This window comes from Sceloporus undulatus, chromosome 5 (assembly GCF_019175285.1).
Source record: "Sceloporus undulatus isolate JIND9_A2432 ecotype Alabama chromosome 5, SceUnd_v1.1, whole genome shotgun sequence".
Taxonomy (NCBI): domain Eukaryota; kingdom Metazoa; phylum Chordata; class Lepidosauria; order Squamata; family Phrynosomatidae; genus Sceloporus; species Sceloporus undulatus.
The window spans coordinates 189,265,459-189,289,512 of record NC_056526.1 but is presented as its reverse complement, the minus strand read 5'-3'; the positions used below and the strand labels follow the sequence as shown (position 1 = coordinate 189,289,512).

The 24,054-nt window shown below is 43.0% G+C and overlaps 1 protein-coding gene across 1 annotated transcript in view; it reads left to right on the top strand.

The window, feature by feature from the left end:
* GFRA4 (GDNF family receptor alpha 4) overlaps nt 1-24,054 on the top strand; it is a 168,840-nt gene that overhangs the window by 105,436 nt on the left and 39,350 nt on the right. The gene's annotated exons all lie outside the window — the stretch shown is intronic.

Here is a 24,054-nt window from a genome sequence, read left to right as displayed (position 1 = left end):
TGGGGGAAAGAAGAAGAGTTGGCCGAATTTGTCCCTTCTCAGTAGGCTCAGGCAAAACCAAACTGCTAAGACCTCTTCTAGTTTATGTATTCTTCCCCATTAATAATGTTTGGCTTCTTGGCCACACTCTGATCTTGCTTGGCCAATGTTGTTTTCATCTGGGAATGTGTATGCAATCTTGAGATCTTTGGCTATAGGGCAGAATATCAGTATTTTAATAAATTAAAATTAAAATTAAATTAAATTAAGCTTTGAATGTTCTGGGAGGGGCACCAAAACTGACGGATTCATCTATCCAGGCCCAGTGCTTTGTGCTTTTGAAGTCTAGGTTTGACTTTCTTTCTTGACTCACATGTTCTGACTTTAAAGTGGTCACTGGAAATGCTTCTTAAAAAATCATTCTTTAGTGAGAGTGAAAAGACTGGCACTTCTTTTGTTTTTGTTTTTCTGCTTGCAGTGATTTTGCCTTAATTGATCGTCTTAATTAAGGCACAGTTAATTAAAACAATTGAAAGACTGGCTTAGCTCATCGGACGTAACTACCATGACAGGGCTTTGCTGTCATAGTTATGTCTGATACTACTACTCTGTGGTGCTGGCTGTGTCCCTACATGTTCTTTCTGACTTGAAAATCCTAATCATGGAAAACATGCAGGGGTAGCCATTTAACAAATACAAACACAAATCCATCAGTGGTACCTTTCTTGGCCAACCAAAATGCACAATATACTTGTTGCAAGCTTTCAAAGCTCCATGGGCTTCTTGCAACAAGTATATTGTGCATTTCGGTTGGCCAAGAAAGGTATTGCTGGTGGACCCCAATCACGGGGTTTTCTTGACATGATTTGTTCAGAGTAGGTTTGCCATGCAACCCTACCCCCCCCAAAAACCCTACCTTTTCAGCCAGGCAACAAAGATTGGGGCACCAAGCAATGATGCTTATAACACTTTCCCAGTTGTGGAGTTCGTGGACTTTGACAAACCGTCTCTGAACAAATCATGCCAAGAAAACCTCATGATAGGCTCACCTTAGGGTCGCCATATGTTGAAAACAACTTGAAAGTACACAACAACAAGACTAGAAATAGGGTTGAGGTCCTTGAAAATTCAGGTTGGTTTGGAATTTAGCTATTTCTGGTTCTTCAAATGACTTTTTGAAAGCTCTTCCCTGATTTTATTAACACTCAAGCTGCTGTACCATAGAGGCTCTTGGTGGTTTACTGTCCTGTCCAATAGGCCAATTCCAACAATTAGAAGAGTATGTGTGTCTCTGTGTGTTCCTTGTAAGTCTCTTTGTACACATTTGATGTTGCTGCTGTGTTTCTTCTAGCTGACTCTGATTTATGATCTTATCCTAGGACTTTCTTAGCAAGACTCAGATTAAAATTAAGAACTATGGCTTCCTTGTCCAGTTTTAAGACCGGGTTGAAGACAATTTTGTTTAGGGAGGCATTCCATGTTACTGGTTGCTAATTGGTCATAATGGCTATTGTTCCCACTTTATTTTTGATGTATATAGCCTTTTCTGTCAGAGATGTATTACTTTAGAGATGTTTTTATTTTGTAATGTTGAGGTTTCAGATTGTAAGCCTTATGGCAGGCTTTGTTACTATATTAGTATTTTATTTTATCTTGGTCCCTATCATGTAAAGTGCTGTGCAAACTTTAAAGTGCTTTATAAATAAATGACATTCTTGCAAACAAGCTTCTAAAATGTGGGCTAGACAAGGGAACTGTTACATGGATTTGTAACTGGTTGACTGACCGAACCCAAAGGGTGCTCAGCAATGGCTCCTTTTCATCCTGGAGAGAAGTGACCAGTGGGGTCCCACAGGGCTCTGTCCTGGGCCCAGTGTTACTCAACATCTTTATCAATGACCTGGATGACAGAATTGGGGGCATACTTATCAAATTTGCAGATGACAGCAAACTAGGAGGAGTAGCTAATACCCCAGAGGACAGGATCAAGATTCAAAATGACCTGAATAGTTTAGAAAGCTGGTCCAAAGCTTAAAAAAAATGAAATTCAACATGGAGAAATGTAAGGGCAGAAAAATAAAATGCACAGATACAGGATTATGGGAGACACCTGGCTGAATGAGACTGCATGTGAAAGGGATCTAGGAGTCCAAGTAGACCACAAATTGAACATGAGTCAACAGTGCGATGCGCCAGCTAACAAGTCCAATGTAATGTTAGGCTGCATCAATAGAAGTATAGTGTCTAGATCAAGGGAAGTAATAGTGCTACTCTATCCTGCTTTGGTCAGGCCCCACCTGAAATATTGTGTCCAGTTCTGGGCACCACAATTCAAAAAGGACATTGAGAAACTAGAGCCATGTGTCTAAAGGAGGGCGACTAAAATGGTGAAGGGTCTGGAAACCATGCCCTATGAGGAAAGACTTAGGGAGCTAGGGATGTTTAGTCTTGAAAAAAGAAGGTTAAGAGGTGATATGATAGCCCTGTTTAAATATTTGAAGGGATGTCTTGTTGAGGAGGGAGCAAGCTTGTTTTCTGCTGCTGCAGAGACTAGAATCTGGAACAATGGATGCAAACTTGATTCCACCTCAACATTAGGAGGAACTTCCTGACAGTAAGGGCTGTTCGACAGTGGAACACATTTCCCTGGAGATTGTGGTGGAGTCTCCTTCTTTGGGGGTCTTTAAACAGAGACTGAATGGCCCTCTGTCACAAGGAGTGTTTGGGTTGTGTATTCCTGCATGGCAGAAAGGAATTGGACTGAATAATAATAATAATAATTTATATCTCGCCTCTCCAAGCAGATCGAAGTCTTGTAGCAACAACAAACCCCATACATCATCTCCATATGTGGTGAAATATATCTAGCCATTTGTGCAAGACACTGTAAGAAAAAGTCAGAATGTGGATTTTATAAATACAGATGTATTTCCTCTTTTTCTTTCTGGGACCTCCTCATCATCATCATCATCATTATTATTATTATTCTGCCTATTTATATCCCACTTTTCTGCCAAGCCTGGGATCCAAAGCAGCTTATTACAGTCTAAAAAGACAATGTAAGAACGCTGCCTTACACAGGCGCGGTGTAGGAAATGACTAAACACCCAACATTGGTGGGATATGCAATCAGCATTTAGTGCATCCCAACCCAATATGAATCCCAACCCAAGAAAAGTTCTCCCTCTTCGGATCAATAGCCATCCCCCATGGGTCAGCCATCCATTGTCCCAAACGTGGCTGCTTTTAACAGAGAGATTTTTCTCCCATTGATCTTCTCTGTGTTTGAAGTGTCAGATAACAAATTAAGTAAGTGCGTACTCTAATTAAGCACACGCTATTAAACAAAGGGCTGATGTTGACAGTTACCAGAGTTTTTATTTCCCTTGACTCCCTCCCACTCTTCTGTGATGCTTCTTTTCCCTGTCACATCAAAACAGGGCCAAGAAGCTTTCATGGCTCTTCTTTTCTCTTTCCTTTCTAGGGGAAAAAATGTGATCATTATCAGGATGCCAGCAGAAAAAGGTCACCTTTTGTACTGCAGTTCCCAGAATCCCCATGCCATCTGGGCGATTCTGGGTATTGTAGTCTTAGAATCATAATACAATCTCAGAACTGGAAGGGTCCCCAAGGGCCATCTGCCATGCAAGAGGACAGAATTACAGCATCCTGAAAGATATCCATCCATCCAATTTGAAGATCTGCAACTATGGAGAGTCCATCACCTCCCAAAGCAGTCTACTCCAATGTCAAAAAGTTCTTATGGTTAAAGATGTTTAGGTGGGCTTTTTTCCTCCTATAATTTAAATCCATTGGTTTGTGTTCTAGAGCAGCAGAAAACAAGCTCCCTCCATTTTCTAACAACATATCTTTGGGTATTTAAAAATGGTTATCATGTCACGTCTCAGTCTTTTCTTTTCCAAATGAAACATCCCCAGCTCCCTGAGTTGTTCCTCATAAGGCTGAGTTTCCATCTTAGCCATTCTTCTCTGGACACAGTCCAGCTTGTTAACCTCATCCTTGAAATGTGGTTGCCAGAACAAGACACAATATTTTAGGTGAGGTCTGATCGAAGCACAATAGAGTATTCCTTCCTTCTATTCGGACACAGTTTTCTCATGGATACAGCCTAGAATTGCATGGGCATTGCCAAGCAAAGTCCACATGCAGAGAAGAAAGGATGCACACAGGGAAGACAACAGGAGCTTCCCATGATCTGAACAGGAGGGGATAACTTGACCTGTGGTGCAAGGAGTCTGTTGCACCTTGGCCATGACCTACTGCAGGAAGACAGAACATAAGTTGCACACAGGAACTAACTGTAGTTGGAAATCTATTGGTGTCATACCCATGTGTAAGTTCCCATATGTGTGCAGTTGTATTTTGTGAGCATTATGCAATTTTTCAGGGAAAGTGGAGTTGGACTTGGAACGACTAATGAAGAAACCTGGAATGACTACTTGGAAAGACTACTGAAACTTGGAAGCACTATGTTCTGACTTGGAGTGACTTCTGAAGAAAGTCAGGAAGAAAGTGCAAAGGCAGGATCACAGCTGAACTTTAAGAACACAAAAATGACCACTGATGATTTACATAACTCCAAAATAAACAATGAAGACATTGAGGTAGTCAAAAAATTTCCATACCTTGTCCCAGTCATAAATCAAAATGGAGACTGTGGATAAGAAATCAGAAGACTAGGACTTGGAAGGGCAGCTATGAAGGAACTACACAAGATCCTCAAGTGTAAAGAGATATTGTTGAACACCTAAGTCAGGATTATCCATGCCATTGTATTTCCAGTTTCTATGCATGGTTGAGAAAGCTGTAGACAGTGAATCAACTCATTTGAACTGTGGTGCTGAAAGAGATTTCTTCAGGTACTCTGGACTGCCAAAAAAAGACAAATGGGTCTTAGAGAAAATCAGGCCCGAGCTCTCCTTGGAAGCCAAGATAACTAAACTCTGAGACTGGTGTGTGTGTGTGCGCACGCGCACAAAAGCCTTCAAATAATCTGTCAATTTATGGCAACTCATTTCACAGGCTTCTCTTAGGCAAAGAATCCCTGCAAAAATCCAGCTGAAATCCACCCTGAAATGGCCACTTTTCACTTTTAGGAGCTTCCCAGCTTTGCAAATCGACAACCTGAGGGCGGATTTTAGCTGGATTTTTGCCTGAATGCAGTTGGGAGCTGGCAATGGCAGCAAAAGCCATGCAATAATTTCCTGCTACATCCTGAATTCGAATGTAACTCGGAAGAGGTAAATCGGGCATATTAATAATGCGATAATCTCCGGAGTCCGACGGAGTCTCCTTCTTTGGAGATTTTTAAACAGAGGCTGGATAACCATCTGTTGGGGATGCTTTGATTCTGTGTTCCTGCATGGCAGGGGGTTTATTTTATTTATTTCATTGCATTGCATTTATATGCTGCTTTTCTCCCTGGAGGGACCCAGGGTGGTTCACAGACAAAACATTTAAAATTTCAGTAAAATTCAAAACCATTAAAAACATCTACACACAATATAAAACATATAAAATATACAAAAGTTAAAAACATAACTAAAAACCCACCTGCTCCGTAAAAACCACCCTGCTATGTATTATATACCAAATGCCTGCTTGCATAAAAATGTTTTTACTTGCCGGCGGAAGGCTAGCAAGGACTGGGCCAGCCTAGCCTCCCAAGAAGAGAGTTCCAGAGGGTGGGAGTACCCACTAAGAAGACTCTCTCTCATGTCCTCACCAAGCGAACCTGCGATGATGGCAGGACTGAGAGAAAGCCTTCTCCTGAAGATCTTAGGGCTCTAAGTGGTTCGTATGGGGAGATATGGACTCTCATATAGTCTGGACTTAAACCGTGTAGGGCTTTATAGGTCATTACCAGCACTTTGAATTGTGCCCGGAAAGGAACTTGATGGCCCTTGGGGTCTCTTCCAAATCTGTGGTTCTATGATTCCAGGATGATGGTGGCAAGATGCTGGGTTCCTTATGGTAAGACCCACCTCCCCTTATGTACCTCCATCCCAGTAGGTCCATGGGATTAACACCATGAGTTACTGCTCTGAGTGATACCAGCTTTAGTGATGCCACTGCTTAACATATTCATAAATTCCTACACAGAAATAGTCGGCCATTGTTGTCCAAAGTGGAACATTTGTATTCAATTCAAGCTCGTGGAGGTGGAGATGCACATGTGCTCCTATTACATGTGCAGTCCACCTTTAGTTGCACATCTGGATGGATATCTCACTGGACAGCATTGACTTTCAACACAAGTGTTGCATAACATAACACAATCAGTGCATAACTTCTCATGTAGACATTTATTATATATACAACCTGTTGGTGTTTTATGTGCACTTAAGTTCCCTAAGGGAGTCAGGCGTGGCATAGTGGTTTGAGTGCTGGTCTACAACTCTGGAGACCAAGGTTTGATCCCCAGTTTGGCCATGAAACCCACAAGTTACATGCCAAGGGCGCTTTACAGACAGCCCAAAAAGGGCGGTCTGTCAGCGCCTCCATTTCCGCCACAGGGAAGCCTCAGCCTCCAAACGGCAAGGCTTCCCTACGGCTGAAAAAGAGGCCCCAAAAAGTGGCTTCTTTTGGCGGCGCGCTTATGATGTTGCAAGGCACCAATGGCGCACTTGCGGCGTCATAAGTGAGCCACGACGTGCAGATGCTAAGCGTGCATGACATCAAGATGGCGGCGCCCATGTAGAAAGGGTGCCGCCATTTTGTACGTGCTCAGCACGTACTAGGGTTAGGGCATCCGGAAGGGATGCCCTTTCGTAACCCTAGTACGTGCCGAGCACGTACTTTTTGCCCGTGCGGAATGGGCCATTAATTCCCTTTGTGAGAACAAAGATGTAACTAAGGGTGCATTTACCCTGTAGAAATAATGCAGCTGATACCAGAGAGCCAGTGTGACATAGTGGTTTGGTTGTTGGACTATGACTCTGGAGACCAGGGTTTGGTTCCCTGCTTGGGCATGAAACCTTCTGGGTGACCTTAGGCAAGTCACAGTCTCTCAGTCTCAGGGAAGGCAATGGCAAACCTCCTCTGAACAAATCATGCCAAGAAAACTCCATTATAGGTTTGCCTTAGGGTTGCCATAAGTTGAAAATGACTTGAAGGCATGCAACAACAACAACCTTGCATTATGTATGCAGTTGAACTCCCCCCCCCCCCCCGTGGCGTAACATCTGTATTCAGTTCATGGTTACATAAGATGAGTTCCACAAGGGACATCAGGTAAACATAGTGGTTGGGACTTCCCACTGTGGTTCGGTTATGATCTCTCTGCAACGGCTGACAACGTTTCTGTATGATCCTGGCGTGTGCAACTGATGTCGAGGGAATGCAGAAGAATAAGGGGATTCTCAGAAATTTAAATTCCTCCTCTGGGATTGTCCAAGAGACTGCTGCTTAGATGGTGGCTGTGATAGGAAGCTGGCGATGCAAGTTTACATCCTCAGTCCAGAAAGGATGAGTTGAGTTCTTACAAATAACACATGTAGCGGCAAAACTGTTTCTGAATTATACCACCCCAGACAGACATGATCAGCCAGAATCCAGTATCAGCTAGTATATTTAATTAAATATTAATGACTTCTCCTGACCTGACACTACTGCCTCCACAGACCTGACAGAAATCCCATTCAACCATGCTCCGATCACTGGCAGAACAGATGCAGCTGATGCCCAGTAAATATGTTTTGGGTGATTGACATTTCCATCAGATTTGCAGGGTCAAGCCAAAAGAACATACTTCATTAGTTTCTAGGTTATTTAGTTAAGTATACTTGATTAAGTATAAGTATACTTGATGTACTTATAATCAAGTAGAAGCATAAGTACTTACTATATAAGCATAAACACTTAAGAATACTGAACTAAGGCTGAATTGGCATTGCGGGAATAATACAGTTTTGCATCACTTTAACTGCCATGGCTAAAGAGTTCTGGGAATTATAGTTTTGTGCGATATTTGGCTTTCTCTGTCAGAGAGCTCTGATGCCCCCAACAAAATACAAATCCCTGGATGGAGCCGTGACAGTTAAAAGTGTCAAACTGCATTATTTCTGCAGTGCAAATGGACCCTAAGTAGCTGATACAAAATATCAGCCATCATCCTCATCATCATCATCATTATCATCATCGTTATTGTTATCTTTTTTTGTATACTGTATAAGTTTTATCACATCTAATTCATGTGTAACCATACAGTTACCACACTTTCTACATTTCACATGATACATTCCATAATATATTCATTTACTAACTAAACTGGAACTCAATTCCCAAATCCTCATATACAAATGTTTTAAGATTCAATGCTGTCCCTTCCACCCAAGGAACGGTCTAATCATTTATTATAAACTTCCTTTAGCTTTCACGCAGATAATCCCTTTAATAGTCCTATTCACAACCTCATATCCCCCCCCTTTTGTATTCGTAATCAATTATTATTATTGTTGTTATCATCCCACCTTTTTTTCCCAACATTGAGACTAAAGGCAGTTTACAAAAATTAGAATAAATAGAGTTAAAAACATTTACAAGGAGAGGAGTTAAACGTGCAAAAAGTTATTGTTAAAACGGAATTAAACTGTACATAGAATTTAATCCCTTTAAAACAAATCAGTTAAAATACAAAAGATAAGAAATCAGCAGAAAAGCAGACCATGAAAAGCCCTCGCAGTCAATTCCTGAAAAGCTTATTGAAAACAGAAAGATTTCCATTTGCCATCAAAGGACAACAAGGACGACTAGGATGAGATCCAAAGCCTGGGAAGAGCCACCAAGAAGGCCTTCTCCCATGTTCCCACCAAACAAACCCTACAAGATGATGGGAGCAAGGACCTTCCTTGAGGATTTTAGAAGCCAGGAAGGCTCATATAGGGAGATGCTGTTCTTCAGACAGCCTGGACCCAGGCAACAAAACATTAGTGATGAGGAAATCCATTCCAACCACTCTGCACATAGTAGCTAAACCCTGAGAGAGCCGAGGAATCCAAGAGGAGTAGCAGATGATGACATACCCTTGCGCATCCAAAAGCTAAGTGACTTTGACTTTGCAAGCCCTGACTCCACCATATTAATGTACTTATCACAAGGATGAGTAGAGTGCAAGCCACAGAGGCCATAAGCAGTGATGGATTTAAGCCGTTTACTCCAAGTTGAATATCACACTACACTATTATAGCACTATTATTCCATTTTGACTGCTTTGGCTGCCTCCTGTAGAATCCTGGGATTTGCAGTTTATGGAGGGGCATTTTGAATTCTCAGCCAAAGAGCTCTTCAGCCTCACCAAAATACGAATCTCAGAATTCCCTTGGAGGCAGCCATTGCAGTTAAAGTGGAATAACACTGCTATAATAGTGTAGTGTGATACTGACCTAAGTCTTTAGTCAAATCTCAAGTCTCAGGTCTCTACCTTCAAGCCTCAAGTCGAGTCTCAAGTCCTTGCAAGATACTTTCAAGTCAAGTCTCAAGTCAAATCTCCAGCCTGGGAGCCAGCTTTTAACAGAAAAAAAAAGGAAGTGGGCTGCATTTCTTGGAGGGAACAGCAAGTGCATTAGGCAATGGGCATGTGTTGATGTTGAGGTCTGCTTGGCAGCCTGTCCCTGCTTTTCAAAAGCTTTAGAAGGATTCTCTCACTGCAAGCCCATTGCATAATACATAGAATCATAGCGTTGGAAGAAACCACAAGGGTCATCCAGTTCAACCCCTTTCCATGCAGGAATACACAATCAAAGCATGCCCAACATGGCTGTCCGGTCTCTGTTTAAAAACCTCCAAAGGAGACTCCACTATTCTCTGAGGGAGTGTGGTCCACTGTCAAACAGCTCTTACCCTCTTCCTAATGTTTTCTTTGGAATCCCCTTTCCTGTAGTTTGCACCCATTGCTCCCTGTCCTAGTCCCTGCAGCAGCAGAAAACAAGCTTGCTCCATCCTCAGCATGACATGCCTTCAAATATTTAAACAGGGCTGTATCAGATCACTTCTCGACCTACAAACAGTGTTTGCTGTTCCCTTCCAAAAAAATGTGCTTTACACTTTGGGTGCAGGTCTTATCTGATGCTCAAAGTGAATGGCACCAGCAAGTCAGTCACAAAAATTTTACAAGTCTCAAGTCATGTCATGCCAGTGTGCCATCTTTGTCAAGTCAAGTCCAAGTCATGTTTTTGAAGCAACCTGAGCCTGACCTATGTCCAAGTCAATTCCCTTGCGTCTACCTGACTGGCCATAAGGCTTCCCAGCCTCTTTCTGCAGATCCCAAGCCACAAAACAACCCTGAAACTGTGCTGATTTGGCACCTGATTCATCATCTGGTGTCTCACTTATTCAGCTGCTTTTAAAATGTCCTGGTTTCTCTCTGCTACTCCCACTTTCCTCCTTTGTCCTCAGCTTATTGCAGTTGCTGCAAACTGAATTCAAACTGCGAAGGTAGTTGGTACTCGGTTAAGTCAGCAGGAACGAAGAGAGGAAGGGGAAGAATATTGCCATTCCCTGTAGGCTCAAGCAAAAGCAAAGTGCTGCAACCTTTCATAGCTTGTCTTTTCTTCTTTGTTGATACTGTAACTTTAACCATCTTGACCACACTCTGATGTTGCTTGGTCACACATTTCAATTTTCATCTCTGAAAATGTTGGATGGTACACACCCATGCCTAGTGTATTAGTCTGAGTGTTGGCCTATGACTCTGGGTTCAAATCTTCACTCAGACATGAGAACTCACTGGGTGACCTTAAGCAGGTCACACTATCTCAGCCTCAGAGGATGGCAATGGCAACCCCCCTCTAAAGAAACATGCCAAGAAAACCCTGTGATAATTTTGCCTTATCTCCTTATCCATATGCAAGCATTCCAAAATCCCAAAATTCCCAAATCCAAAACTGTTCTGGTCCCAAGCATTTCAGATAAGGGAATCTCAACCTGCATTTGTAGCCTTCTTCAATCTTTTTATTGCAGGTTGTTGCTCATTTTGTTAAAGAAGAAGAAGAAGAAAAGTGGGAGGGGAAGCAGGCCCATTAAAGAAATTAACACATATTGTTAGTGTGGGTTTACTTGTCATAACAGCAACGGCTGCGGAACAGCTGTTATGAAAATGAAGATGTAACTGGATAGGCGTCAATGTCACCTGTGTTTCACGATCATGCTCTTCTTTCTCAAACTGTAGGGAAACTCTTTGCAAAACCCCACACAGACACCAATAAAATCCCACAATCTCCTTTATTCCGGCGCACTGTGTCCTCACAGGGCAAAGTGTGGTGCTTTTTCTCTTCCAAAAAAAAAAACAAACCACAAAAAATATTGTTTTCATGCTGGGGATGAGAGGAAAAGCAACCGCCGCTGTCTCTCTTTCAAAGGGAGTCCCACTTGGTTTTCAAATATTGTCTGATGTTGTTCAGAGTGACCTTCATTGCCGAGTTGTGGGCCGCATATCTTGTGGTAGCCCGGTTGGCATGACAACCTCGCAAAGCCCTTTTGAGCTCAGTGTGGGCCGTCAGAAAGAAGGGGAGAAAAATATTGGAGGTAGCGGCAGAAAATAGAGGGGAAGGGAAAGAGGCGGCAAGGAGGCCAGGGACTGCTAAGGAGGTGACCCCAAGGCCACCAGCCAAGCCAAATCCTCAGTAAGTGAACATCCAGGGGCCAAATTGGCACCTCTTCTCCCCCTCTCGACATGGAGCATTTGCCATGCAACATTTATCTGCCTGATGTGGAAGAGGAGATGCTCCTCATCTCTGGTGACGAGGACCAGAATCTCATTTGCGTCTTGCACAGGCATGCTCCAACGGAAACAGTGGAAAGCATCTGCATCCACTTCAAGGTAGTTGGAGCAGAGCTGTGTGCGCAGAGCATTTGGGCATGAAGATGCTCAGGGCCCATGGATGCAGACTGGGAACTGATGCTGCAAAACAACCTCCTGGGCTGAATCTGGACTCCAAGGGGCCTTCTAGATGTTCACAGACTCTCTGTTTAATGGAGCAGATCATTAAACAAAGAGTCTGTGAACATCTAGAAAGCAATGCCATAATCACAAAAAGTTAGCATGGGTTTCAGAGAAACAGGTCATGCCAGACAAATCTGATCTCTTTCTTTGATAAAATTACCAGCTTGGTAGATGAAGGGAATGCTGTGGATATAGTATATCTTGATTTCAGTAAGGCCTTTGACAAAGTTCCCCATGACATTCTTGCAAACAAGCTTGTAAAATGTGGGCTAGACAAAGGAACTGTTAAATGGATCTGTAATTGGTTGACCGGCCGAACCCAAAGGGTGCTCAGCAATGGCTCCTTTTCATCCTGGAGAAAAGTGACCAGTGGGGTCCCACAGGGCTCTGTCCTGGGCCCAGTGCTATTCAACATCTTTATCAATGACCTGGATGACAGAATTGGAAGCATACTTATCAAATTTGCAGATGATACCAAATTAGGGGGGAATAGCTAATACTCCAGAGGACAGGATCAAAATTCAAAATGACCTGAAGAGACTAGAAAGCTGGGCCCAAGCTAACAAAATTAAATTCAACACGGAGAAATGTAAAGTACTGCACTTAGGGCAGAAAAATAAAATGCACAGATATAGGAATGGGGACACCTGGCTGAATGAAAGTACATGTGAAAGGGATCTGGGAGTCCAAGTAGACCACAAGTTGAACATGAGTCAACAGTGCGATGCAGCAGCTAACAAGGTCAATGCGATTTTAGGTTGCATCAATAGAAGCATAGTCTCTAGATCAAGGGAAGTCCCACTCTATTCTGCTTTGGTCAGGCCCCACCTGGAATATTGTGTCCAGTTCTGGGCACCACAATTTAAAAAGGACATTGAGAAACTGGAGCCATGTGTCCAAAGGAGGGCAACAAAAATGATGAAGGGTCTGGAAACCAGCAAATCATATAGGTAGCGGCTTAGAGAGCTGGGAATGTTTAGGCTGGAGAAGAGAAGGTTAAGAGGTGATATGATAGCCCTGTTTAAATAGCACTTTAGCTGTACATTCTGCATGCCAGAGGACTAGACAAGATGACCATAAAGACTCCTATAAGTGTGGATTTGTGGTTGTGTTATTGTGCATGTTCTTTTGTTTTGTATGCCTGGCCTGACTCCAATTCAGGCATGACAACCAGCCAGAGACAGGTTTCAAACTGTAACAGAAGTAGATTTATTAAACACCATATGAGAAAATAATAAAATCTAATTTATTAAATGGTGTTTAATAAATCTACTTCTGTTATTGTTTGAAACCTGTCTCTGGCTGGTTGTCATGCCTGAATTGGAGTCAGGCCATGCATACAAAACAATGTGGTGTAGTAATTTGGGCTTTGGACTGGGACTCTGGAGACCAGGGTTCAATTCCTTGTTGAGCCATAGAAACCCTCAGGGTGACCTTGGGCAAGTCACACTCTCTCAGCCCCAGAAAACCCACAATAGGCTTGCCTTGGGGTTGCCATAAGTCAGAAACACACATCAGGAGTGCTATGATGGTGTCTTCCTGCATGGCAGGGAGTTAGAATTGGGTGGCTCTTGTAGTCTCTTCCATGATTCTAGGATACTAGCTATCTAAAGGCACACAACAAGGAGAACTCCCTCTTCTTGTCCAAATCAATCAACTCAACACCCTGTCCATATCAATGATCGACGCTGTCTGGCTGAAAGCAAAATCCTGTCTGTAGCACCTCCAAATCCTGACTCAAATCTAGTCTGAATCTCCCCCGAGGCAAACTTGGGCCTTTTTAATGCATTCTGTCCCCTGCATCCACCCTTCACAATCTCCTTGAAGCCAGGTCTGTCTAGCACTTCTTTGAGAAGCCATTGCTCTTTGGGGCCTTGCTGTTGTTGTGTGCCTTCAAGCCATTTCCAACTTATGGTGACTCAAAGGCAAACCGATCATGGGGTTTTCTTGGCAAGATTTGTTCAGAGGGGGTTTGCCATTGCCATCCTCTGAAGCTGAGAAACTGTGGCTTGCCCAAGGCCATAGAATCATAGAAAGGGCTATCCAATCCAACCCACTGCCATGCAGGAACTCACAAAGCACCCCCGGCAGATGGCCATCCAGACTCTGCTTAAAAACCTCCAGAGAAGGAGATTCCATCACTCTCTAATGGAGTGTGTTCCACTGTTGAACAGCTCTTACTATCAGGAAGTTCTTCCTAATGTTGAGCTGGAATCTCTTTTCCTGTAGCTTGCATCCATTGCTCTGTGTCTTATTCTCTAGAGCATCAGAAAACAAGCGTGCTCCATCCTCAGTATAACACTCCTTTAAATATTTAAACAGGGCTGATACTTATACAGAGGAAAGTCAGTGCACTTGGCATTCATTGACAAATGTTGCTCTTCTTCACCTGCGGGGGAAATGGAGACTGGAGAATAACCACCTCTGGTGTTAGGATTTCCATTGCCGGTGTGACAAGCGAGGGCACACCCACCCTTGTGCCAAATAGTTGTAATAATCGCCACTTAAGTGTGATAATTAGAGCGTTACAGCCCTAGACAGTATTTCAGTCCTTCGAACCACTAATTTTTTTGGCAAGTAGCAAGTTTTTTCAAAGGGGCCTCGTAAAAAGCAACTCTGGGAGTCATAATTCTTGCCTTGTCAGGGCTGTGAGTGTTTTATGCTCCGTGGAAATTAAACCGGGAGTAAAACAAGAGCACCCAAGCATGGGCCGGAAAATAGATGGATTAATAAAATGCCACTGGGGACTGACAGCAAAGGTAGGAAAACTGAGAAGAAGAGGGAAAAAGTGAGGATGAATTATGATAGGTTGAGGAAGGAAGGAAGGAAGGAAGGAAGGAAGGAAGGAAGGGGTTTAAGTCAGAGGTAAGTCACATATGGCAACCCCATGAATTTCAAAGGGTTTTCTTAGGCAAGAAATACTCAGAGGTGGTTTGTTAGTTCTTTCTAAAGTAGAGCCTACAGCACCAGGTATTCATTGGCAGTCTCCCATCCAAGTACGAACATGATTCATGTTCAGCTTGTGGTCTGTCCTAAGACTCCCAGATCCTTGTTGGTTTTGAATTTCTTTTCTAAATTGCTGAAACATGCTGAAGTGCTCTTTGTTTCTGTGGTGTGGAACCGATCCTTATTCTTTCCAAATGGTTTGTGCCTCTGGGACCACATTTTCTGTTAAGGAAGTAATGCCCATCTACTTCATCAACTCTAACAGGAATAAATGGAGAGCAATGGCCACAAACAAGAGGAACAAATTTATTTTTGAAAGCATCTTTCCAAGCTCTGAGATGGCTCTGCCACCAACTCAAGCCATCTTTCAAGCTTGGACCAGCCATCTCCTGGCCTATTTTCCTGTATCACTACCAAGACGCCCTTCCTTCTTATTCTAGTATACACTTCCAATTGCTTCTCTTGTCAAAAGCAATTCCTCCTGCAGCCATGCTTGGCCTCTCACGATTCCTCCCAATCTTTCTTCCCAGCATTAGAGGGGGGCTCCATGAGTAGTTTCTCTTAGAAACTGCTGGTTCTCCCACATCCACCCAGCCCCCCTTCATCCCTGAATGTACAAATGATGGATGAGTCTCAGAGAAAGAGAGCTGAGACAATGCAGACTTGTTTGCAGAGCCTCGTCTTTCATGGGCACGCATTCTCGAGAGGCCATAAAAGCTTCCAAGAAGCCATTTATACAATCAATTATCAAAGCCCATGCCCTGGGAATTTGTGGAGCTTATTATTTACTCAACGCCGAATAAAGCAACGATTGCATTGTGGGCACCTGCATATTTGCAAGCACCAGTGGAATTGTCTGAGGATAGAAAGCAGACAGGTCGCTGATTGTCCTGAGCCAAGGAGGAGGACAATTGTCTTGATCCGAGGAGGAGGAGGAGGAGGAGGAGGAGCAGTTTTAGGGACCATACAACTCCCTTGCTGAAACAGCTTCACTGGCTACTGGTTCATTTCCAGGCACAATTCAAAGGTGCTGGTTATGACTTATAAAGCCCTACATGGCTTAGGTCTAGATTATTTGAAAAACCGTATCTCGCCATACGAACCTGCTAGAGCCCTACGATCTTCCGGCGAAGGCTTTCTCTTGGTCCCGCCATCATCCTAGGTTCGGCTGGTGAGGACATGTGAGAGAGCCTTCTCGGTGGCCTCTCCCACCCTCTGGGATGCCCTTCCAGGGACACTTTTGATCCCTAAGCCATTCCCATCCATGCTATGGCAGCCAGTTTGCAGGAACGATTTTGAACCATTCTTCAAAACTGACTGTCATAGCACGGATGGGGAACATCTTGACGACTCCCAGCAGCATTGGCAGTGTTCTCCTGTGTGGTAACACCCATTCTCGCCCGTTCTGTTCCCATCCAGTGCCCAGAGTGGTCTGGAAATGGCATGCAATAAACTTATGAACATTAAGTACAGATGCCCTTCCAGGACCCTTGCATTTGGGTAACAAAATACATCAGTCCAGGTTATTTGTGTATAACTCACTTTTATGATCTTTGGGGAAGTCAGAATTCTCTACTGACCACACAAAAACTAAACTCCACTTTAAACTGGTGTAATTCCCCCCCCCTCTCTCTCTCTCTCTCACACACACACACACACACACACACACACACACATCCCCGCATGGTCTTTTACTATGCAGTGGAGAGCAGGAGGTGGTATAGAATCATGCAGGTATGTTCCTATATCTGGATGCAAAGCAGTGGAATCATCCTTTGGAACCTATGGAGCACCTCCAGCGGGTTTGACAGAATATCTGTTGGGAAGACCTGGGTGCCAGTGTGGTTTAGTGGTTTGAGTGTTGGACTAAACCTCTGGGAGACCTGCTCAGCCGTAAAACCCCACTGGGTGGCCTTCGACAAGTCACACTCTCTCAGGCCTGGAGGAAGGCAATGTCATATCTCCTCTGAATAAATCTCACCAAGAAACCCCTAAGAGTAGTGTTGCCATGAGCTGCAGTCGACGTAAAGGCAATGTAAGGTTCAGTAGCACAGGTAATTTGGAATTTGAGGCCAGCTACCTGGTAGTGTTTGCATGCTGCACATTGCAGTTGTGCATTGCACACTGTGATTGCACAATTCACATTGTAGTTGCGCATTGAACACTGTGGTTGCATATTGCTCATTGCACAATATCACCCAGTCATTGACATATGTCAGACAATGTCACCATTCTCTGTGGGGGTTTCAAAATGTTGGCATAGTTTATCCCTATTTGCATTTTTATGCTACATGGGGGAAGGATGCTGGCTTGTGGTCAAAGAATGTACATTTACACAATCCAAGCATGATGTAGGATCAGCCATAATCTTTTGTCTGTCTGCCTGACCTTGCTGCTGATCAGTTTCACTGGTGGCTAGTAATGTGTGTGTGTTGTGTGTGTTCAAGATGTTTCCAGCTTATGGCAAACCTATCATGGGGTTTTCTTGGCAAGCTCTGTTCAGAGGAGGTTTGTCTTCCCCTGAGGATGAATGTGTGTGACTTGCCCAAGGTCACTCAGTGGGTTTCATGGCCAAGATGGGAATCGAACCCTGGTCTCCAGAGTCATAGCCCAACATGCAAACCATTATGCCACACTGGTCTCCAGTAGCTAGTAGTAATAGTAGTATGTTATACAAGGCTGGCAAATGAAGGCATCTCTGTTGTCTTGCCACAGAGGAGACCTTCACATACACACACTGAGTGATAGGGCTGGACATCTGGAAGAACTGCTTATATAAACCACTTCTCATGTCCTTACGGAGCACTGTCCTCATCCACATGAAATGTCTGAGCCTCCCAGGGGACGGTGGCTGTTTTCATTGCTTGTGTATGTTTCCTTTTCTTTCTTTCTTCCCCCCCCCCCCCCTTCTGATATTTTTAAAAACTTCCTAAACTATTTGCCTCAATAATACTCAGTGAGACAAGTCGGGAGTACACTGGAGCATTTTACGGTTCTTGGAGCAGATGAAAGGGGGAACAAGTGATTGAATATAATTAGCTTGATGTCTTCTGCGGGGAGTGGTGTGCCAGGGCTGGATGTCATTATCTGAGGCGCTCGGCTACAAAGGGCAGCCGACAATGCGAAGAGTGGAGAGGCTGGAGGAAGGCGGGGAGGGATGCACAAAGGTGAACAAGCTCAAATAGATGCACATAGAGTCATAGAGCAAGATGGGAGAGATGGGGCTGGAAGGAGAAGGGGGCAGCAGGGGAGAGCCGAGGCAGAGAGCTGAGCATCAAACTCATGCAGCTAGTGCATAGCAAGGTCAAAACAAAACCCTGACAAAATAGGTCAGCATCTCTGTGCCAACTCTCTGTGGCAGTTGCCCATTAGTAGAGGGACTCTGAGCATGCCCAGAGGTACATTCTCCTTCATTACAGCTCCACACGTTCCAAGGCTTCAGTGTCGATAGGAGCAGTGTATCCACATATTACTCTGGAATTTAAAGGCCTTTTCCAATCATAGAATCAGTGAGTTGGAAAAGACCACAAAGGCCATCCATTCCAACCTTCTTCTGCTATGCAGGAAGACACATTTCAAGCATTCCCAACAGATGATGGCCATCCAGTCTCTGTTTAAAAACCTCCGAAGAAGGAGACTCCACCATCTTCTAAGGCAGCATCTTCCACTGTCAAACAGCTCTTGCTGTCAGGAAGTTCTGAACCCTGGTCTCCAGAGTAGTAGTGCAACATCAAAACATCCAATAATGAACATCTTCAATTACATCATAAACATTATCTAAAAATAAGACCATAAATACTAAGTGCTTCTTATCTCACTCATTACTTTATCATCATAGCATTTCACCATTCAGTACATTACATTCTCCCTCTTCCTTCCTTGTCTCTCCTTTCCCACTCCTCTCCTCCCAACATTCTTTCATTATCACTTTCTTTCACTTTTTCTCCAAACTTTCTTACACATTCATTTCACATTCATTCATTCATCTATCTCTTGCCGGCACCAGTTCTTCTCTCTTTATGTTAATGACTTCCTTATACCATAAAAAATCTTTGATGCTCAATCTACATATCTTTTCTTTTCCTCAACACTTTTTATTTTACATCCTTCAAGCACAGACTTTCTATCTTACTATCTTTGGTGGGGAAACTTATTGTTGCCAGTGCTCCCCATTTCTTTTTCAAGGAGCTTATTACTAATTCCCACTCCTTCTAGAATTTTCCTAACAAGTTGTTTTTCAGTAACTGAGTTACCTTGTCCATTTCTATCACCGCATTTAATGTAAGGACCCATTCTTCCTTACTCAAGACCTTCTTTTGCCTGCCATTTTGGGGCAAAGGCAATTCTAGCTGTTGTAGTCATATAAAACAGTATGTTTCCAAATTTCCTCTTCATTTTTTCTTCAACAAATATTTTTACTAGGACTGATTATCTGTTTCGTTCTGGATTTTGTGTTTGTGTGTGCAGCTTTTTTGCACTGGGGCTTACTATTGTATTTTACCAGTGCATTTTTAGTATTGTGTTCTATTCTAGTATTGTATTTTATATTGAAGTAGGTACAAATGTTTTATTCTGTTGTAAAGAGGCCTTGAGTCCCTGTACCGGGAGAAAGGCGGGATATAGATATAAATAAAATAATAAAGCACCTTGTATACTGATGGCCCTATATAAATAAATGATAATAAATACCCAATAAATAGCACCCTGTTATCCTTTTATCTTAATATCCAGAATACTACTTATTGTATCATTCCAGCACTTGTTACCTGTACTTTTATATCTTTTTGAAATTTTGGCTGGATTATACCATTTTATTGTTGGTCTCTCTTAAATTCTGACTAACTGTATATTTAATTCCTTTATTCCATGTTTTCTCCCATTGCAATAATTGAATTGAATGACTTATGCGCTTCAGCAAGTAAATCATGGAGTCCTTTACCCCTTCTTCCTCTGTCTCTATTTGCAGCAAGGTTTTTAATATAAATGTACAATAAGTTTGTTTGATTCCAGGCATAATATTGTTTCACGTTCTGTTGAAAACATTTTTCAGCTACAAAACCTCCCCTTTTCCTCCTTCCAAAGCAAAGATGGGGGCAAGGCTTCTGGAACCCTGACTGACAGATGGCATGGACCATTCACGCCACACTATGATTCCACTTTAACTGCCATAGATCCATCCTGGGGTTTGCAATTTGGTGTGGCAATTGAGCCAGTTTGGTGTAGTGATCTTAGCATTCGACTATGACTCTGGAGACCAGGGTTTGAATCCATGTGCAGCCATAAAAACCCACTCGATGACCTCAAGCAAGTCACACTCTCTCAGCCTTAGAGGACAGTAAAGGTAACCCCTGCTGAGCAAATCTTGCCAAGAAAACCTATCAGAGGCTTGCCTTGCAGTTGCTAAAAGTCAGAAATGCAGAAGGCACACAACAACAACAACAACAAAAGAGAGAGGAAAAAGGGAGAGCAGAGGAGTGTGCTTATGCAGTTACCTCCCTCCTTTTCCCAGCATGTCAAAAAGCATAGAGCTATAAGTATGGCCACCAAAATGGAAATGAAAAGAAAAGTGGAGGCTGATGAAAGGGGAGAAAATCATCTCTAGCTTCATTAAGGAAGAAGCTTTCGGATGGCACTGAGATGGTACAAAACATTGTTGTTTACTTATGCAAGGCTGACTTGACCTGCTTCTTTCATTTCACATGTGCACATTGTTAGCTTTGGATAAAACATTTGTTGCAGCGTCTCCAACTGCTCTTCTTTTCTGGTGCAGAAAGCTCTCTTTATGCTTTCCGTGCAATTTCTGCCTCTGGTGCCAATTTCCCTGTTCAAGACGTAATGCCCCCAAACGCATCTACTTCATTAACTGAGGTGTATACCTGTACATCAAAAACATTGCGTAGGTTAATTAAAACATAAAACAGATCAGAACATAATGAAAAGGCATCAGGAAAAAGAAAATCACCAGCCTGGGTAAGAAAGCAAGTCAGCTTAACTGACAAGAGGAGGGGGAAACGGGTCTGGATTACTGGATCTGGTGGTCTAGAAAGCAGCCAGAACCTGGCTAAGTTCCATATGTTTTTGTCCTTCTTCGTGGTATCATTATGTGTTGATGGCTTTTGATGCCCATTGCAAATGTTAGTGAATTTCAAAGCAAAATAATAATGATATCCTGAAAGCTCCATATTATAAAATACTAAAAGATGTTTAGCCTGGGTGACCAGATGTCATTCCTGCGAAGAAGGACAAGGCACCGCAAAATGAAGGCCTTTCCAGAAAAATAATGTAGAACATTGCAAAATAATACTAAAAAACTGTATGAGTGTTTTTTCAGTTTTTATTTTGTAACATCCCACATTTTTTCTTGGATTTTTCTTGCCTTGTCCTCCTTTGCAGTTATGGTCCCCATGGCTAAATACCTGTAGTGTTTTATAATATGGGGTTTTCAGAATATTATCATTATTATTTTCTTTGAAATTCACCCATTTTGCTAGGGGCATATAAATATTTTGTATGCATTTATATAAATGTAAATTCGTGCTTCTTTGTCATCAAAAGGGAGGACATTTTGGAATTCCTCCTGGAACAAAGGTGGAAGGTTAGGACATGTCCTGGGAAAGGAGGGTGTCTGGTCACTCTGTTTTTAGCAAGCCCACCCTTGAGGCAAGAGGGAATAAGATTGGGAGCCCCAGAGTGAGGGAAAGGGATGCAGTATCACCAGTGGGTAAGAGCTGTGGCATCACTAGGCAGCCCTAGTGGCACAGTGGTTAAATGGATCTCCCAAATTCTGGCAAGACCTCTATAGGGTGCAGGGTGCATTTTCAGTACTGTAAAGTACAGTGGGTCCTGGTATCCACTGGGGTTTGGCTCCAGGACCCCAAAATCCGTGGATGCTCAAGTCCCATAAAATATAAAGGCATAGTCCAATGGTGTTCCTTATTATAAATGGCAAATCAAGGTTTACTTTTTGGGAGATGCTATGTAGTGGTGGGGGAATAGGGAGATGAATGTACCACCCTGAGATAGTCCCCATCTTATGAGGTTTTCCCTCCCTCTGAAATAATGGCTCAAGAAGTTCCCCAAAACAAAGGACTCTTCAGGTGCTGACGTAGCCTCTTTTGCAGGTTCCTGCCCACACACTGTCTGCTCCCTGCATTCTAACCTTGCATAAAAACCTATGCATATTAGATGCGGTTCTGGTTGATTCTTCTCCTATCTTGGCCTGAACGTGATGTTTAATAAAATATACTCTGGCACACTGTGTGACATCAAAGATAATACCTATGCCCTCGCTGGACCCAATTAAGAGCCAAGTGGAGGATTCTCCTCTCCACGTGTAGGAAAATATAGCTTCAGAGGGAGATATTCTTTAGGATTTCTGCAAGGAATGAAAGACTTAATTGCCCCACAGAGTGGCTGTGTCCCTGGCAATGATCCAATCCTTCTTTGCTATGCCTTTTTAATAAATAATTCTGCAGATCAAATGCAAAGGTGCATTTGGTGCCATGTGCATTTGGTCCAAGGGCCTCCATGTATAGCTCAGCCTTTGAGACCTGATGTTCTCCAGAGGTGTGGGACTACAATGTTCCATTACAGGGGGATTATGAGAGTTGTGTCCAACAATTTAACAGGTTCAGAAATGCGGGTATTGATCCTTATCAATCACAGCAGCGGCTTACCAGTAAGTGGGTTTTTGGAGATCTTGCCAGAATCTAACACCTAGCATTGTAATTCTGTTGCTACATAGTGCACAACTTTTGTATGCTTGGCATTTAACTGCACAGCTGGCGTTCCACTAGGTGCATCTTTCTTGGGCACCACAATTTAAAAGGATGTGTGACCAGGCTGAGCATGTCCAAGGGCAACCAAAATGGTGAAAGATCTGGAAAACTATAAAGCGCTATGAAAGAAGACTTATGGATCTGGGTTGTTTGCCTGGAGAAAGAAGGTTAAGAGTGAGATGACAGCCCTGTTGAAATATTGAAGGGATGTCCTATTGAGGAGGGAAACACACTTGTTTTCTGCTGATCCAGAGACTAGAACACAGCAATGGATCAAAAACTACAGGAAAAGAGATTCCATCTAAATATTAGGAAGAACTTTTTGACAGTGGAAGATACTTTTTTGGAGGTTTTTAAAAACGCTGGATAACCATCTGCCAGGAGTACTTTGATTGTGTATACCTGCATGGTAGGATTGGGGTTGGACTGGATGCCCCTTAGGATCTCCTTGAACTCTAGGATTCCTTGGTTGTCATACACACACAAATAAGCAACACAGTCAATACATAACAATATGTTGTGATTAATGCTATGCAACCCCAGTGAAGAATCTCAGATCCCATATCAGATCCCAGCACATCCGACCCACTTCTCTTCAGGGAGATCTAACACAATATCCATTATGAAACAGACCCAACCACTCACCAATGCAATAGAGGCCTGAGCTAAACTCGTCTCAGCTCCTGATGACCTCCTCTCATTTCTCTGAGCCGTGATGAAAGTAAAAAGCAAGCATAAAAATCTATGCATTTATGGTTCTCTTTAACATTCATGTGCAGAAGGTTACACTCTGTTGCCCTTGGCAAAAGCGGCACAGGAGACTTTAAGTCATCTGCACAAATCTGGAAATGCAGAGGCCCACAAGGTGTACTTACAGTGCCTCTAACTTGAGGTGTGATGCTGTAGTGTTTTCTGTTTCAGTATGCACAGCCGTTGGGGTGCCTTGATACAGGAGGCTTCAAGGCTGTGTGCATAAATGTTCCTAAATTGGTTTGTAATTACTTTTCTAAAGTGAAACATTGGGCACAAAAGCCCTTCTCCAGCTTTCCTAAGCCACAGGAGTGCACTTAAATAAATATCACTCAAAGGTGATTTTAAGCCACATAAGAACCGTCTTCTTAAGTCAAACCAAAGGTCTGTTTTCTTGTTTAGCATTGTTATCTCTCTCAGCAGCAGTGTCCAGCCAAATGGTTCTAGGAAACCTGTGGGGAGGGCTAGCCATATCCAATTGTAAGTCCCTGTGTTTTTGGTATAAAAAAGATATACTGCCTCTGAATATGGATGATTCCATTAGCTACCCCACACCAGTGTCCATTGGTAGTGGAACTCACAGGAAACTTTAATGGTGGACAGACAAACAGAGAAATTCAGCCAGGAATCACACTGGGT